The following is an 18,892-nucleotide window of genomic DNA, read 5'->3' as shown; positions in this document are numbered from 1 at the left end:
AACTAATTTCGGGATTCTGTCGACGAGAACAGACAGCTTCGAATCACTTTTCTGCTCTGATCACGTGACACCGGCAGAATCTTTCTGTGGATCAGACGCCATGTTCTTTTTAACCTCAATCTTTAATTGTTGGATGGTTTGTTTTGATATTGGTTGTCAGATTTCGGATTGCTACTATTATACTGTGAAATTAATTTGCAGTGGAAAATTGAGGTATAAAATATTTCTATTGGTTTCTTTATTCTTATAATTTTTACAAGAGAAATTGAAAATGGATTTACAACAGAAAGGCGTGAAATTTTCGAAGTTCAAAGTTTTGTACTTTCCAGACCTGCACAACGAATTACCTATTTGAAAAATAGAATATGGTTAGAAATTGCTGATGTAATAGAGGATTCAAGTAAGTACACTTAAATTTCTCATAATAAAGTAGGCTAGATCTACCGTACACAATTATTTGATATAAATTTTATGAGTAGCCTACTAGCATGTTTACAATTTTTATTCAGGTAGCCCACTGTAGTAGGCCTTTAATAACCTAGTCTCTAGGTCTAAATTGCTATCTTTTTCATTTTTCAAGAGGTTAGAAGTTGACAAAAGTTTATTTATTTCTTTTTTTAATGTTTAATTTGTAGTATTTAATAATAATGTAAATCCTAGACTAGCTAGTTTGTGTATGGTAGAGAATTATCACAAGAAAGAGAGAAATCTAATCAACTGATTAGATTTAAACTCATTCAAGATTGATTGATTAGATTAACATTAAATAATCAGATTCAAAACATTATTCAACCAAGATAACATTTAGCATTTCATGCTAACAATCTTTTACACTTTCAGTAAGTTGGCCTAATCACAAAATACATTTTTTATAATGCAGCTAGTAGTTTTCACAAACAGATTTATTAAAAATAACATCATAATTTGACTTAGAAGTATTTCATTACATTCTAAGTCCTAAACTTCCATTATCCTTGTTGCACCTCAAAATATTGTAAACCCATAGTTTATCAATATAATAACAAAACTAACCTGACTATTAGAACATTTACTTTGTCTTTGGTACCTATCTATGAATTAATCTTCTCTTAATTTATAATTTAAAATCACTTGGAAACAATATTAAATAGATTGTTATAGTAATAACTTGATCAGAGTCAGTGTAATTGAATATTGAAAGACTGCCATTGGAAAAATATAAAATAGGTACTATTTTTCTGGTTGACCATTGCTACCAAACTCATTTAAAACTACAATAGTAATGTATTTGAAAAACTTATTCATGCTCTATTGATCGATATATTGCGTGATGCCAGGTATATCAATGTGAATAGTATAAATTAAAACAGGAGACACACAACATAGATAGATTAAAAACACTGAAAAACTTACATTATAATCGGAAATTTTTAAGGAACTGTGTCCCCTTTCTCAACCGAGCAGAGAGTGTAATGTAAGTTTTTCAGTGTTTTTAATCTATCTATGTCGTGTGTCACCTGTTTTAATTTATATTATAAAACTTTAAAGTGTTTTCTGTTATGTGCTATGAATGTAAGTATATACTTATAGTATTTATATCTAATGTAAATAGTTTATTGAGGCCCAGTTCACTTCTAATTTATTCAAAGTCCAAACTATGTCTTATCATTGATGATTAACTTCACATTATCTCCAAAATGAATATGCTGAAAGATTATGTTTCTTTTTTCAGGTACCATTTACAAACAAAATATTGAAGAGAATGTGCTCAAAGGAAATGCATATGAATTCTTTTTTGTTGACCAGGATGGAACAATTCTTTGGAACCTATACTTAGAATAAGTTAGTTAGGTAAGATAAAATTCCACTCATTTTTTAAACTTTATATAGGCGATGTCATTTTATACAGTTTCCCATTTTTTAAAAAGGTTTATCCACTTCAATGTTTTATTATCGATTTGATGGTAGATATTCAAATAGTAAGATTTAACTATGGTACGTGACTAAAATAATAGAAAAACTGACTGAATTTTGAAATCATTAATAGCTTACAGGAAATCTTAATATTTCGAAACTACGTGAAACCACATGAGATCAAGATGGACAGTTGAGAAGAGTGCTTAAAAAACAATGTATTCACTTATCATTCAGGGAATAGAGTTATTCATAATATTTGGGATTCCTTCCATAAAGAAATAATTTATGTAACATTATCTAATAATGTGATAACATTACATCAATAATTTGATGTTAAAATTGTTTTTAAAACACTCTTCTCAACTGTCCATCTTGATCTTGAGTGGATGATGACTTTATAAATGACCATACATTAGAACTATGAATAGATGACTTCAAAAATTCACCCAGCAAGTGCTGGTAGAAAACACTGAATAATAGCTTTTAATGACAGTCATTCCACCTTTTAAAATTTATGATTAAATTCATGGATGAAATACCCACATTGTTCTGAGAGAGATTTATGTATTTGCAGTTTGGTATTCATTTTCAAATCACTTAGTTCTACTTATAATGTTGTAGATAATCATCATTTCAGATTAAGCAATTAATTTATTGATTATTTCCATTTGTTTCATTAAACTTGTTTCTCTAAATGTAGAACTAAAAATTACTTTATGCAGTACATTTTGGAAGAGTTAAGTAAACCAAACGGTCGAGAAGTAGGCCTACTGACCACAGAAATAAATAAATAATTGTTCATGGTATCCAAAAATATATTGTTCACCAACAAGTTCTTTTGACCTAGGGGCACACTGATTAATCCCAATTCCTGCATGGAGATTTATTTATTCAATCATTCAGAATTACACAACTAACAGATTGATGCTAATAATAATTCAACTGAATGTTGGTTTATTGGAATTTCTCATATAATATTACTTTGTCATTATTGGGGGGTTCCTTCCCAAGAAATATAATTAAAAACTTATACAGATTACAATCAATTTCAGAATTCACTTTGCAAAGTTTTTTTTTATAATGAATAATAAATTATCTATAACTTTTTGATTTCAGGCCTAGTGATGTACCAGCCAGAAGTAGAGGATGACAAAGAAAATCAACTATGAATAATATTCCATGGATATGATTCATGTATGATGTAGTAGCCTACAGAAGAAAGAGATGGACTAATCTAAGAAATATATTCATTTTTTCAGTACATCTTGATGTGTTTATTTCATGTTATTCATAATAATATCTTCTTTTTCTGATCGCTCCTGCTAACTGCTTCAATTCAGGTAGTTTTGAAGAAAACAGCAAGTGACATGAAATTAATAAAATATGTTTTAATTGTTTATACTTGAGGGATTTTTAAAACTATATTTAACCCAAAAGCATCGAACTCTTATTAACAACTTTATTGGTTCTGTATGTCTTCTGCTTTTTTGGAACTAATAAAATTATTTAACATTGCTGACTGGCAAATGCTATAGGTAACACGTAGTTAAATAATAGACTTGAATTGGATATAAAATAGGGTATCACAATTATTATGTATTGTATTAAGAATTAAGTAATAGTACTTATTTACTGCATTGAAGGGGTAATAATTCTTTGAATATGAAAAATAACTTAAGCAAAAGTTGAAAATATGATGTTCCAAGCCACATCAAATATAATCACTTTCAATTCTACCTTCTAGGCTATATTTCCAAGGTTTTGATTAAAATTGATAAGCTTTTAGAACATTATAGTGAATAAGGAGTTTGAAAGGCTACTCTAATTCTAATTAATACCCTAATAAAGTATTAATTTTAATAGGGCAACTTTAATGGTTAATTGTAGAAAATAACTAGTAGGCCTACCCTAAAATATTCAAAATAAGCATGACCAGTTTCTAATTATGTCATTGTCAAGAGAGTCCTTATTGAAAATGTCGAAACTAATCATGTTTCATTTTGGAATATCACAAGGGTACTAGTTACCTTCTATAATTAATAAATATTCATCCATTTTAAAATAGGCTATGTGTTATTTAAAGTACCATAACAGAACTCGTTTATTAAAGCAAGATATAGTTATCTCAACAATAATTATTAGAATTAGTTCGCCTGTTTGAATACACTTTGTACATGTCATATGTGTTAATCTATAATAATAATAATTTCCAATATTCGTATAGCTTTTACTGGTGAGGAGTCCCTAATTGAACATTGCCTGAGAAGGCATATTGATTTAGGCAGTCAATTGGCCTCACGATTCTTATACATGATTGTATATCAGCCGGGACCGTACCCATCCAATGATCAAAAAGGGGACTGCTAAAATAAAATTGCCTAAAAAACGTTTACAATATTGATATCCCTTGGTGTAATATATCCCATAGATTCCAAAAATGCCAAAAGTAAAGCACTTATTTATTATTTATTTATTGATTTTTTTTTCGATAGAGCTTCAATAGGCCTTTGAAGTTGAATACGGTACTCATAGTAGGTAGGCCTACCTATAAACGATGTGATTCAAAGAACATGCATTGACTCTGAAGGCAATTGATTCTAGTTAATAAAATAATTATAATAATATCTTATTAATAATGGAATGCTTCTAGTTAATAAAATAATATCTTATTAATAATGAAATACAATCAGTTACTTCAAATAATTTACCCTTACAAATTTCAAGCATAGGAAATGAAAAGTTAACTCTTAGATTGACATGCCTATAAAGCATAGAATTTTGCATAATTATTGAAGTAACTAATAATTGTGGAAAAGTTATCTGAGTTTTAAAAAGCAATTAATTCACTTTATTGAATTAAATCTCCAATAATCATTTCAGAATTACCTTTTGGACAACCCAAAAAGTTCATTACCCATAACACATAATGCGAATATTATTCATTATCAGTTGTATTATGTATCTTTTCTCAATTGATAACTTTCTTCAAAGATTTTTCGTTTTTCTGCTGGCTTTTTCTTCTCTTTTTCAGTTTTTACTGGATCCAATTTCGCTCTATCTCCACCATGAACACGATCTTCCACTACTGGATTCCATCTCTCTCTATCTCCACTTGGACTCGATTTTCCACCACTGGATTCCATCTCTCTCTGTCTCCACTTGGACTCGATCTTCCACTACTGGATTCCTTCTCGCTTACCTCCACTTGGACCCGATTCTTCCACTACTGGATACCTACTCGCTCTATCTCCACTTGGACCAGATCTCCCACTACCAGTTCTTCCTCAATCTTCATCTTATTCACCATTAGGATTATTCATCACCGGAACTCCACACATCTACATCTTATTGTGTTTAGTGAATTTTTGAACTAGTGCTTTGAATAGTGAAGGGAGCCGAACTGTCAAGGCATACTGAATGCACTCGAATCAAGAGACTTTTTCATTTAGGTTAAGTTTTATCAGTTTTATCCCCATTTCCCCCGTCATGTGTCGTTCTGAGGTCGGTTCACGACTGGTCTGCTGCTTCCATGATGCCTCTCACTGACACGTCAGCTCGCTCGCCCTCAAGTAGGTATGATTATTTCAATAATAGTAATAATGACGCAGGTATGTTTCTAGCAAATAAGCTCCACTCTTTCAAAAAACTTTTCAAGGCTGCTCACCTTAACGTACAATCCCTCAGTTGCCACATTGATGAACTCAGAGCAATCTTCCGTTTTCAGGACTTCAATATAATCGGAATTTCCGAATCATTTTTGAAGCCTAGTATTTCATCAAATTTTGTTGCATTGCCTGGATATAATCTTTTCCGCATGATAGATAAATAAAGCTTGTGGGGGTGTAGCAATTTATGTGAAAGAAGGTATCAAAACAAAAGTTTTAATCACATCTAAACAAGAGTATTGTTCCAGACCAGAGTTTATGCTACTTGAATTATCCTTATCTAGTACTGATAAATTACTCGTTGGTATCTGTTATCGCCCACCAAAAATAGGTCATTTCACAGATTTCGAAAATGCCTTGCTTTCTCTTATGCCTTGTTATAACCGTATACTAGTTATGGGGGATATGAACACCGACTTGAACATGACAAATCGTAACTTTGACTACTTTCAACTGACTAAGACTTTCCAATGCCTAAACATGACTATTTTACCTCTCGATCCAACTCATCATACTAATGAATCAGACACACTCATTGACCTTCTCATTGTTAGTAATCACAATGAGGTTGTTCAAGCAGGCCAAATCTCAGTCCCAGCTATTTCTAGACATGATTTGATCTACTGTGTACTTTCCCATAAGATACCCAAGCCAGAACAGAAAATTATCACTTATAGAGACTTCAAAAACTTTGATGAAGCCGCCTTCCTGACTGATGTGGCTCAGACTCCATGGCATCAAATTGAAGCATTACCCTCAGTTGATGACATGGTCAAGACTTTCGAGAATTGGACTTTGACTTTGTATGACAAACATGCACCTTATGTGACAAGGAGGATTAATAGAAAACGACGAGTACCGTGGATGACTGAAGACATACTTAAGATGATGGGACGTAGAGACAAAGCACATAGAAAATTTAAAAAGACATTTGACTTGGACAGTTTGATAGAGTATAGGAGCCTTAGAAATAGGGTTAAACAGGAATTACGGAACTCAAAGATTAGGTACTTTAATTCGTTTATGACAAACAATAGACAAGACTCTAAATCACTTTGGCAGGGAATAAAAGAATTCGGGCTTGGCAAACAGAAATCGAATCCACAAATTGACTTACCATTGAATAATATAAATGACCATTTCGTTTCACACTCTAACCAACGCGACGAAGTTGTCATTGCTAATCACATCGATGATCTTGAAGAGCAGGTTACAAACTTAGATTTACCAATCACTGATCAATTTCATTTCCATCCAATCTCAGAAGAAGACACTTTCAGAGCAATTCAACGTATTCATAGTAATGCTACGGGTGTAGACAAAATTCCTATTAAATTTATCAAGAAGATGTTATTTGCTGTTTCACCAACCATTACATACATTTTCAACAAGTCACTTGAAGAAGGCATTTTCCTGAAAACTGGAAGTTTGCTCTGGTTCGCCCTCTAAATAAAGTTCCATCACCCAATAAAGTTGAGGATTTTAGACCAATCAGTATTTTACCTGCATTGTCCAAAGTGCTAGAAAGACTCATTCATGCTCAAGTTGTAAAATTTCTAGACAACAATAGTAAGCTTCATAACTTTCAATCAGGCTTTAGAAAATTCCATTCAACTGAGACAGCTCTGCTTCGTGTCACTGATGATATAAGGTTAGCTATGGACCAAAGAAAATGCACCATCCTCACCCTATTTGATTTTTCTAAAGCATTCGATACTGTTGATCATACAGTCCTTCTGAATAAGTTGGCTATTTGGTTTCAGTCACAACTCGTTAGTTTGGTTTAAATCCTATCTATTAGGTAGGAAACAATGTGTATCTGTCGGTGACAAAAAGTCAACTTGGAAAAACGTTATGCATGGAGTACCACAAGGTTCAATTTTAGGCCCTCTCCTCTTCACTTTGTATGCTAATGACCTTTCTTCCATTATCAAATTCTCCAGTTTCCATACTTATGCAGACGACCTTCAAATCTATTTAAGCTGTCCCATAACAAAAATTAATGAAACAGTTGGAATAATGAATCAGGATATCAATTCGATAGTGGAATGGACAAAGAAAAATGCCTTAAGCTTAATCCCATCAAAACACAACCCATTATAATTGGATATTCTCGTCTTATAAACAATATTGACCTTGATTCACAAAATTAGTGTAGACGGTAATGACATTCCTTACTGTAGCTCAGTTAAAAATTTAGGCATTATTATGAATAATACTCTTGACTGGTCAGAACAAGTGAACAAAACTTGTAAAAAGGTATTCTCAGCCATGCATGCATTGAAGAAAATGCACGATATCCTCCCTAGAAACATTAAATTATTATTGGTTCAATCTCTCATCTTCCCACATTTAATGCATTGTAATTCTGTTCTTAACGATATGCAAGTCACTCTGAATGATAAACTACAGCGTTGCCAAAATTATTGTCTACGTTTCGTCTACTCTCTCCAACGCCATGATCATATCACCCCAGCCCACATTGCTAGTTCAACATTAAAGCTTCCCGATCAGAGGCTTTTTCGAATAGTCAAGCTTGTTAGAGATATCTTGATATACGGTAATCCGAACTATTTTAAAGATGATTTCAAATTTGTCTCTGAAGGTAGGAGGCTAGATGCTTCACATACTAGAACCGGAGAAAGTACTTTAAGGATACCCAATCATCGAACTACTATTTTCACAAAATCCTTCTTAGTCAGTGCCTGTCGTGCATGGAATGCACTTCCTGTTTCTTTCAGGTCCATCGAGAGCCGAGCGAGCTTCATCCTAACTTTAAAAAAACATCTTTTGGAACAAATGACTGAATCTGTCCGGCCCTAGAGCGATCACATGACATCCATCCCCACCCATCCCACAAATACAAACCTTTAAACCATGTTATTGAACGAATTGTATATATATATATATTATATATATATATATATATATATTATATATATATATATATATATATATATTATATATAAACTCATGTTATTTCAATTATCCACTGCATAATGCTGTATATTACTGAAAGTTGATAACCCTGATCTACTTTCAGCCTACTTCATTTTATTAATCAATTATTTGATCTTATCTACCTATATAATTATTTTACTCTATCAATTTTCTGTTTTTTCTCTCTTTAATATTCATATTGATTAAAACTTTCACAATATTTCCATTAATAAATAAATCCTTAGTTTAAATAACGAAATTAACGTTTTGGTAGAGAGTTAGTGGGGAGGATATTTTTAATATTCTTTCCGAAGAATGGACATTGATATGTCCAAAGCTCCGCCAATTTATGTAGATGCATAACAATATGATTATTATCTATAGTTATTATATTACAAACTGCTTTTTCATATCATATACAGTTCAATAATTATTTTCTTAGTCTATATTATGTAAATTCATCTATAATTTTGCTGTATTGTAAGCTATTGTATATAAGTGTATAAGCCAGTATATATTGTAATCTACATAAATAAAGTACTCAATCAATCAATCAATCAATCTCATCTCCCAATCTCTCCCTTCTTCATCCTCTTTTTCTCTCTTTTTCCTCCTCTTTCTCTACAAATACAATTATACATCTCTCTCTCTCAATTTCTCTCTCTTCATCCTCCTCCATTTCTCTTCTTTCCCGTCCTCTTATTCTCAAAGTACAATGAGTACATCTCTCTCCAACATTCACGTACATTATTGTGAACTATACCAACTTCATCAAAGCTATCCTCTTCTCTCTCCACTCAATTTCTCTCTTCTTCATCCTCCTTTTCCATTTCCCTTCTTTTTCTTCATATTTCCCTTCCAAATAGACGAGACATCTCTCTCCAGCATTTACGTACATTTGTGAACTCCACCAACTTCATCAAAGCTATTCTCCTCTCTCTCCACTGCATTGACACAATCTCCACCACTGATATTATCACCCTCTCTCTCCAGCAGATACAGATCACGCCACAGTAACACAAAACTTTTGTCATCGAGAAACATAGCAACGTTTTTCAAAGGGGGCGAAAAAAGGGGGACGCCATCAGGGGGATTCGTACAGCACAGAATCACAGTACCGCCGACAATTCATTCAATTTTCAAATTCCCCGCGGTGCATTGGTGCACGCTAATCAGTTCGTCGACCTTCGAGGGTGAAGTGAGGGGGGGGGGGGGTTTGGGTACTAAATCAGTTTCCGAATTTGGCAAAATGTTTACGCCAAAACAGAACGTGATGCAGACAAACAGGGCAACAATACAAAAACGCCTTCCCTCCACTACAAATTCCCAACGCTTAAATTGATCCAACGCATGACTGCATTAGCTCCACACCGGCCCCGGATTAAAGTTTCCACTTTATTACTAGAACTAATTAAAGATATAGAGTTCGGCCGTTTTTCAGCAACACAGCCTATTAGATTGCTCTAAAACCGTGAAAAAGTTAATTCTATTAATGAACTGCACTAATCCAATTTTGATGGGATGTTGTTTCAAAAACGAGAGGTGTGCGTGCTAATGAGTATTTCCTGTGATAAGATTGATTAAATTGAATTGAATTACGTAAATTAATTACTTTAGACATTTAATAAAATTAATTACATTTGGAATTGAATGGAATATATTAATAAATTTAAGAAACCCCGAATCTACCGCGTTCTATAATCATCACGAATTTGATAATCGTGTGGTAGGCTAATAGCACTAGTGTAACTATAATTGAGGAAATTAATTGAACAAGCCTGCTCGTTCCACATTTTACACTCAATAATATTTTGAAAATTAATTTTAAATCATGACTAGTTTTGTTTGTCACGCTGTGAATTAAATTAAGAGTGAATGAACTAAGCAATTCAGAAATTTTGAGATTCTTTTCCAAAAAAGGAGATTTACATCGTAGGCCAATTTCATTGAAACAGGCTGTTCAATTTTTGATATTCAGGATCTTTGTCAATATTTTACATAAAGGACTTTAATGAGTTTAAACTGGAGCTTTTGATTCTTTCTTATCACTCAAATCCTCATTATAATATCACGTCCTTATTAAAATCCTCATTAATAATCTTAGAATATTATACCTTATTTTCGTAGATGTCAAAAATAATCTGATAACAAATTAGCATCTCTTAAATTATTCTTATTTGCAGACTACGATTCTGCTTTTACTAATACTTGGTATCATTTTTTCATTTATCATTTTATTTTGTGGAAAAATCTATTGATATAATTGAGAAAAGAACTGGCTTATACACACACGTACGGGATAGGAAATGCACGAATGACGTATCACCACGTCTGAACTACTGGACTGATCAACTTGAAATTTTGCATATAGATTCTTAACCCAAGGATGGTTATAGGTCTTGTAGGTTATACATCTATATTTTGCATATAGATTCTGAACTACTGGACTGTTTAACTTGAAATTTTGCATATAGATTCAGAACTACTGGACTGATCAACTTGAAATTTTGCATAAATTCATAATCTAAGGATGGTTATAGGTCTTGTAGGTTATACATCTTTATTTTGCATATAGATTCTGAACTGTTTAACATGAAATTTTGCATATAGATTCTGAACTACTGGACTGATCAACTTGAAATTTTGCATATAGATTCTTCATCTAAGGATGGTTATAGGTCTTGTAGGTTATACATCTATATTTTGCATATAGATTCTGAACTACTGGACTGTTTAACTTGAAATTTTGCATATAGATTCAGAACTACTGGACTGATCAACTTGAAATTTTGCATATAGATTCATCATCTAAGGATGGTTATAGGTCTTGTAGGTTATACATCTATATTTTGCATATAGATTCTGAACTACTGGACTGATCAACTTGAAATTTTGCATATAGATACTTCATCTAAGGATGGTTATAGGTCTAGTAGGTTATACATCTATATTTTGCATATAGATTCTGAACTGTTTAACTTGAAATTTTGCATATAGATTCTGAACTACTGGACTGATCAACTTGAAATTTTGCATATAGATTCTTAATCTAAGGATGGTTATAGGTCTTGTAGGTTATACATCTATATTTTGCATATAGATTCTGAACTACTGGACTGTTTAACTTGAAATTTTGCATATAGATTCTGAACTACTGGACTGATCAACTTGAATTTTGCATATAGATTCTTCATCTAAGGATGGTTATAGGTCTTGTAGGTTATACATCTATATTTTGCATATAGATTCTGAACTACTGGACTGATCAACTTGAAATTTTGCATATAGATTCTTCATCTAAGGATGGTTATAGGTCTTGTAGGTTATACATCTATATTTTGCATATAGATCTGAACTACTGGACTGTTTAACTTGAAATTTTGCATACAAATTCTTAATCTAAGGATGGTTATAGGTATTTCTTAAATTCTTCAAGATTTCTGTAAGTCAGTTTTTAATTGGACCCTCGCGGAGCACGGGTTACCTGCTAGTAATAAATAAAATTTATATTGTAATAGTTGATATGCTCTCATTTTTGTACATTCTGATTTGAAAACATCCTGTCACATCTATTTCCTCAAAATAATTAGTACTAGTATCATATTCCTGTGTTGGGCCTATTCCCAATTAGGGCTACACCCCTCATTTACATGGCATAAAATCATGACATTTGCATGAAGATAACATAACTCTCACCTAACGTAATATTATGATGTGAACTAATTGGCAACGATTGCATATTATTAATAATCATGATTTAATTTATAATTAATAGTTGACGTCTTAAAATGATAACGTGCCGAAGTGCACGGAGGAGGCTCAAAATCATGAGAGAGAAGAGATATTATATATTTATACTCATATTTTATCTGTGATATCATGCATCAGTTGAAGGAAACACTTGAACGTGAGACGCAAATGATAACATCATTCAAGCCGACTTGTGACGTGTTACAACTCAAGGAGAACTCAAGCAAAAGCTGTCAATTAGTGCAAATGAAACGATATACTAGTCTACTCTTCTCTGGAACGTAGAACGCGCCCAAAAGACGATACTTATCTAATATAATCACCAAAAGACATTCTGTTAATTTCACGAGGAAATATCTAATCAGGCCTGGAATCTGCGACGTAGAATCGAGAAAGGTTGACAATCGGGTGTAATGAAATTGAAATATTATTGAAAGAATAATACCACAACATCTCATACCATACAATCAAATCATTGAAATATTATTGTTTCCCTGGTAAAGGAATTCTTCAGTACAGAAGTCAAACGTCAGACTTAAGGCTGTGCAAAGGCTAAAAAAAACTTTCTACTCGTGATATTTTTCAAAGTTTTTCGATTTGTATATCATCAAGCTATCAAAATGAAAAAGTTTTCTCGAGAATTTTTTTTTTTGATCATTATTTTTTGAGATATGAGCGCCTGAAGTTTGAATTTTTGGGACAGAACATTTCAAATTCGGTAAGAGATAAATCCATGACATTTAGAGGATTTGGGACAGAAAATTCAAAATTCGGTAAGAGATAAATCCATGAGATTTGGAGGATTGATTCTTCATGGTATTGTTGATCTAGTGAAACAAAAATTTTCTGAAAATATCAATTTTTAAGATAGTTATTCAATTTACTAAAAATAACCAAAAATAATATTTAGTTGAGTTATTTTTGGTAAATTTAATAACTTTTTCAAAGATTGATATTTTCATAAAATGTTTGTTTTACTAGATCAACAATACCATGAAGAATCCATCCTCTGAATCTCATGGATTTATATCTTACCGAATTTGAAATGTTCTGTCCCAAAAATTCAAACTTCAGGCGCTCATATCTCAAAAAGTAATGATCGGAAAAAAATGTTTTCCCGAGAAAACTCTTTCATTTTGATAGCTTGATGATATACAAATCGAAAAACTTTGAAAAATATCACGAGTAGAAAGTTAATTTTTAGCCTTTGCACAGCTTTAATTCAATCATATAAAATGATTTTAAAAAATGGAATTTTTAGAAATCGTTATTACTGTATTACAATTTTAATGTGCCTTTTGTGTCCTGAAAAAATGAGTAAATTTTGTTGACAAACGAACGTGATCTGTGAAAAGGTTCAAAGAATTTATTAAAACGTTGAAGCTGATTGATCAAAATGTTCTAAAACTATTGTAGAACATACAAACAAACTGACAACGATTTTGGCATTGAGTCAAAAGTATGATCTCGCTGACGCTCGTTCAATAAAGTTGGAGAGGAGAAATAAGTCAACCTGACATTCTAGAAATTATAGATTAATTCGTTAATTCTGTTAAAATAAAGTGGAAGTCTAGGGAAGATGATGTAACGTTGACGAATGAAGAAGGTGCATTCCAATACAATAAAGCCAATTTTTCAGAGTTTGCACAATACTCAACTCTATTTTTAGAGATTCCTCTCTTTACCCCGATGCTTAGGAATGTCGCTAATTATGCTTTCAAATAAACACAGACTTACGAATGAAATTCTTTATATGAATGAAAAGAACCCCCCCCCCCACCAAAATAAAAATACAACATTATCTGCACAACCTTGAAGCTTGCAACTTTGCATCAAAAAGAAATTGTTTATTTTGGGGATCCATAAATCATTTTTCTATAATGCAAAATATTGCAACTATAATATATCAGGTAGATTAAGGCCATGTGACACTTGAGTGTACTTGAGAAACTTGTTTTTGAGAAAAAAGTATTACCTTCTAAATAGATGACGTAGGATAAATAATATAAAGATTTGTTTGTTAAAGTACTTGAATTGAGTCTCATTTCCTGATTGACCCTCATGAATAACGATTAGAATTGTCAAAATAAGTTACGGCTAGGCGGAAAACTCAGAAGTCTTGAAGATCTTAAAAATAATATAAATAAATGTCAAGATATTGCTAATAGCGAGGTAGATTAGCAATGATATTGCTAAATTATGTCAAGGCGTGTGATTGATCACCTAGTACTTATAAGTGCAAATCCTACATAGAATTTGTAGACATGACTGGAGAATAATATTCCATTTCATGATATCAAAAGTTTGAATACAAAATGAATCAAGTCTGATAAGCGTGCTGATTGGGTGGATACCAAAATGAAACTATGTTCTTATTACAAACGATATTATTATAGCTGTGAAAATAATTAACAAATTTATAAAAAAATCAATTTTCTTGTCTTCTGATTTCTGTGTGCCAATATATCGTGCTGAAGAATTACAATCAGGAGTTTTTTCAGGTGTTTTCTGAGTCGGCAGGGAGGGAAGCACTCAGATTAGTTGATTCGGTTGGCGCCTGAAAAACGCCTAATATTGTCTCACCCTTAATTTCCAATTCAGTTCTCTAGCTCTACAGTGACATTTATTGTAGGAAATTGAGTTAGATTCATAGATCATAGCTGACCATATTCAGGAATTCAGGACTAATGAAGTGAAATAATTCGAAGTGAGACAGAGCTACAGAAATAGAGATATAATAGTCAACTGCACGAAAATAGTCCGATAATCAGCTGATAAGGTCTGATTCCGTCCATCACTCCCCTCCCCCTCATGCTTCGACAGAGTTGCCAATTCGTCAGGTGTATTACAAAAATATTAATTAATTCTCATTTATAATCAGCTGTGGGCAACGTTGAACAACTATTATTTGGCAACGTTGCAGGTACTCTTATCGGACTATTTTCATGCGGTTGACTATGGTTAGTAACACTGAGGGCCGGTTTCCGAGCTCGGGATTTAGCCAAGTCCTAGACTTTAAACAGCTGGAGTCAGTTTTCCAAAACGGGGCGTAGTCGCAGTAATTGTCATAGTCACGTTTGAATTAAATTTCGAAAAACTACAGAATTGAACACAAAATAAAATAAAGAGAAAATAGTGTAAAGTTTCAGCTATTTTGAATTATTTGGGAATGTCTTATTTCGTCAAGGAAAAACGTTTCCAATTATAGAAGTGAGAAAATAAAAACTACTACTACTGTTATAAAAGCTGCGACTACGCCCCGTTTTGGAAAGCCAATTTTCTGACTCCAGCTGTTTAAAGTCTAGGACTTAGCTAAATCCCGAGCTCGGAAACAGGCCCTCAGTGTTACTAACCATAGTCAACCGCATGAAAATAGTCCCATGACAATACCTGCAACGTTGCCAAATAATAGTTGTTCAACGTTGCCCACAGCTGATTATAAATGAGAATTGAATAAATTATATTTTTGTAATACACCTGGCGAATTGGCCACCTCTGTTGATGGGGGGGGGGGGAGTGAAGGAGGGAATCAGCCCTTATCAGCTGATTATCGGACTATTTTCGTGCGGTTGACTATTATATCCCTCTATTCTTATTCTCTATTTCTGTAAGTAGCTCTGTCTCTCTGAAGTTATTAACAAATCTTTAGTTCATGAGAGTGTTCTATAATAATTTCTAATAATCTCCTGTAGACTGTGACAATATTTTATATTTATGTATTTGTGGAAAAATATGTTTAAAACAACTCCAGTTCGTTGGTGTTGAAGATAAATATTTCTATATTTTTTCCAAATATTTTATAACTAGCTGTATATTTCTCCTTTTTATTGGAAATTTCATAATGTTGAAAATTCTTGTAGCATATTTTGAGGAGGCAAAATGGGGTTCTACATGTTGTCTCCATTAATGTTGTAGTTTTATTTTTTTTTTTTGGAAATTAAAGTTTTTATTTTTATTTTATTTATTTAATAGAAATTATTGAAATTATAAAACTTATTATACTACAAGTTTCATATTTGCAAGGTTTTCTATTTTTTTGTATTTTGTTTTTTTTTTCTAAAACTCAATAGTATATTAGTTAAGTTATTTTATTTTCATTTTAATGTACTGTTTTTTCAAATTGTATGCTCAATGTGTCTTATGAGGGCAATAATGGAATTCAGTTCCTGGTACCCTCAAATATGTAAATTTTCAAAATAAATAAATAAAAAGACCACAGACGCACTGAAAATACGAAACAACGCAAAAGGGAGATGGAGGATCTAAAATTCCATTCAACCATTACACACACCATAACAATCACATACATTCGATTTAACGTCTGCCGACTCTCTGCGCAGAATCTCGAGGCGTTACGCACCCACCCTGACCTATTTATATGGTCCCAATCTATGGCCACAAGGATGTGTTGTAGGTAAATATAGAGCACCAAGAAACAAAACTGTGCCAGAAAACCGTTTTTTACAACCAAGTCAAGAACGGCAATTACTGACTTGAATTTAAAATCAGTTTCTGAAAAAACTGTGCAAGCTGTTAGGAAATGTCTGTGTATATTTAGTGTGAATGTACAATCGCTCCGTAATAAAATACATGAACTGGAGATTATTTTAAGTGAAACACCAGCTAATGTAATTTGTGTTAACGAGCATTGGCTCCTAGAGGATGAGATTTCTTTGTATGTTCCTGAAGATTTTGTATTAGCTAGTGCTACTGTAGACAATCACCGTATGGAGGCTCTGCAATATACGTGGCTAAAAGTATGCTGTTTGAACAGCTAGATGTTGAAAGGTACTGCATTGAAGCTGCTTTTGAAGTTTCAGCTATTAAGATGTCTAAATCTAAGGTGATAATATTATGCATATACCGTCCTCCTAGTTCTAATTTTAACCAGTTCATTTTAAATCTTGAAAAATTTTATCTGATTTGACAAACGGACCTAAACATTTTAAACATATAGTTATTACAGGAGACCTAAATGTAGATATCTTAAAAGAAAATGATAGTGCTGGTATTGAATTGTTAAATCTACTAAGATCATTTGATATCTACTGTGTTCATAAATGTCCTACCAGATTCAATTCTTGTCTTGACATTGTAGCATCAAATATTTCAGCCAACAGTGTGGAGCTAAAGTTTCTAGAACAGGACATGATCTCTGATCATGCAGGTATCTGGTCTACTTTCTATTGGATCCTACATCAGAGGTTGAAAATGATGACGCATGTAGTAGAACATACATTAAGAAGCGTTTTATTACTCTAGATAATCTAAACTATTTCAGACAGTTATTGACTACCGCAGACTGGTCTGATATTTATACCAAAGATGTAAATAGTGCTGTTAGGAACTTCTTATATATTTTTACAAAGTATTTCAATGTTAGCTGTCCATACATAAATGTTAGAAATATAAATGGTAAGAAGAAAGCATCTGTGATAAACTGGTTTACTCCTGAACTTGATAGTATGCGTAAACTACTTCTTGTGATATATAACAAATGGAAGAGCACTAATAACCTTGAGTATAAAATTATGTTCGAAAATTTAAAGAAAAATACAAGAAGAGATTTCTAGGGCAAAACTTGTAGCTAATGGTAAATTTATAGCTGAGGCTAAAAATCAATGCAAGGCAGCCTGGCAAATTGTCAAAAATGAAGGTAATCTGGTAAATTCAACAAAACAGGTCATTCCAATCTCTCCTGAGCAGTTTAATAATTTTTTTGTTAATGTGTCATGTGCTACTGGTAATATTCAAACAAATAGTAATAGTACAAATGATGTAGACTTCTCTGATCTTTTAAATAATAGTATCAATAGTAATCTGAATAACCAAAATTTTAAATTTAAGAAGGTTGATGAAACAATCATTAGTCTTATTATAAATAGAATGAGTCACTCAAAATCTGAGGATGTGTATTGTATGTCAAATTATTTGTTGAAAAATGTAGTTGATGTTTTTATATCTGAACTGACTTATATTGTAAATTATATACTGAGTGAAGGAGTTTTTCCTGATTTTCTAAAAGTTACCAAAGTTACACCTGTTTATAAGAAGGGGGATCCTAATGAACCCCAGAACTATAGACCAATTGCAATTGTACCTATACTAAGTAAAATCATTGAGACATGTATTGTAATTCAACTTAATGAATATTTTGTTAACAACCAGCTGTTCTATCCTTCTCAGTATGGCTTTAGACCGAATCATAGTACTATTGATGCAATTGAAAAACTTGTTGAATATGTTTTGAATGGTTTTGAACTCAAGCAACCAGTTGGATCTTTACTATTGGACTTAAGCAAGGCATTCGACTGTGTCTCTCACTCTATACTCTGCAAAAAACTTGAAAAGTATGGTATTAAGATAAGGAGCTCATGCTGATCAAGAGTTATTTGAAAAATAGAAACAAATGGTTAGCTTGAATAGTGCAAACTCAAATTTCCTTGATGTAACCATGGGGGTTCCTCAAGGATCAGTCCTTGGCCCTTTTCTGTTTCTGGTCTTTGTAAATGATTTTAGTAAAAATGTTTCTGTCTTTTCAATATTATATGCAGATGATACCACTCTGGTACATAAGGACGTTGATATAAAAACTGTTCAGGATACGCTTGGAAGGGCTATGGATGAGTCTAAGGTATGGT

General features: G+C 32.5%; 1 protein-coding gene and 1 long non-coding RNA gene across 2 annotated transcripts in view; one reads left to right on the top strand and one right to left on the bottom strand.

The window, feature by feature from the left end:
- LOC111046193 (protogenin) overlaps positions 1 to 18,892 on the bottom strand; it is a 285,414-nt gene that overhangs the window by 207,454 nt on the left and 59,068 nt on the right. The gene's annotated exons all lie outside the window — the stretch shown is intronic.
- On the top strand, positions 60 to 3,126 carry LOC120352612. The gene is made up of 3 exons (XR_005571967.1): positions 60 to 400; positions 1,712 to 1,830; positions 3,013 to 3,126. It is a non-coding gene; the product is annotated as an uncharacterized LOC120352612 (long non-coding RNA).

This window comes from Nilaparvata lugens, chromosome 8 (assembly GCF_014356525.2).
Source record: "Nilaparvata lugens isolate BPH chromosome 8, ASM1435652v1, whole genome shotgun sequence".
In the NCBI taxonomy this organism is placed as follows: Eukaryota; Metazoa; Arthropoda; class Insecta; order Hemiptera; family Delphacidae; genus Nilaparvata; species Nilaparvata lugens.
The sequence above is the reverse complement of the archived record's forward strand: the minus strand, read 5'-3'. Positions and strand labels throughout refer to the sequence as shown.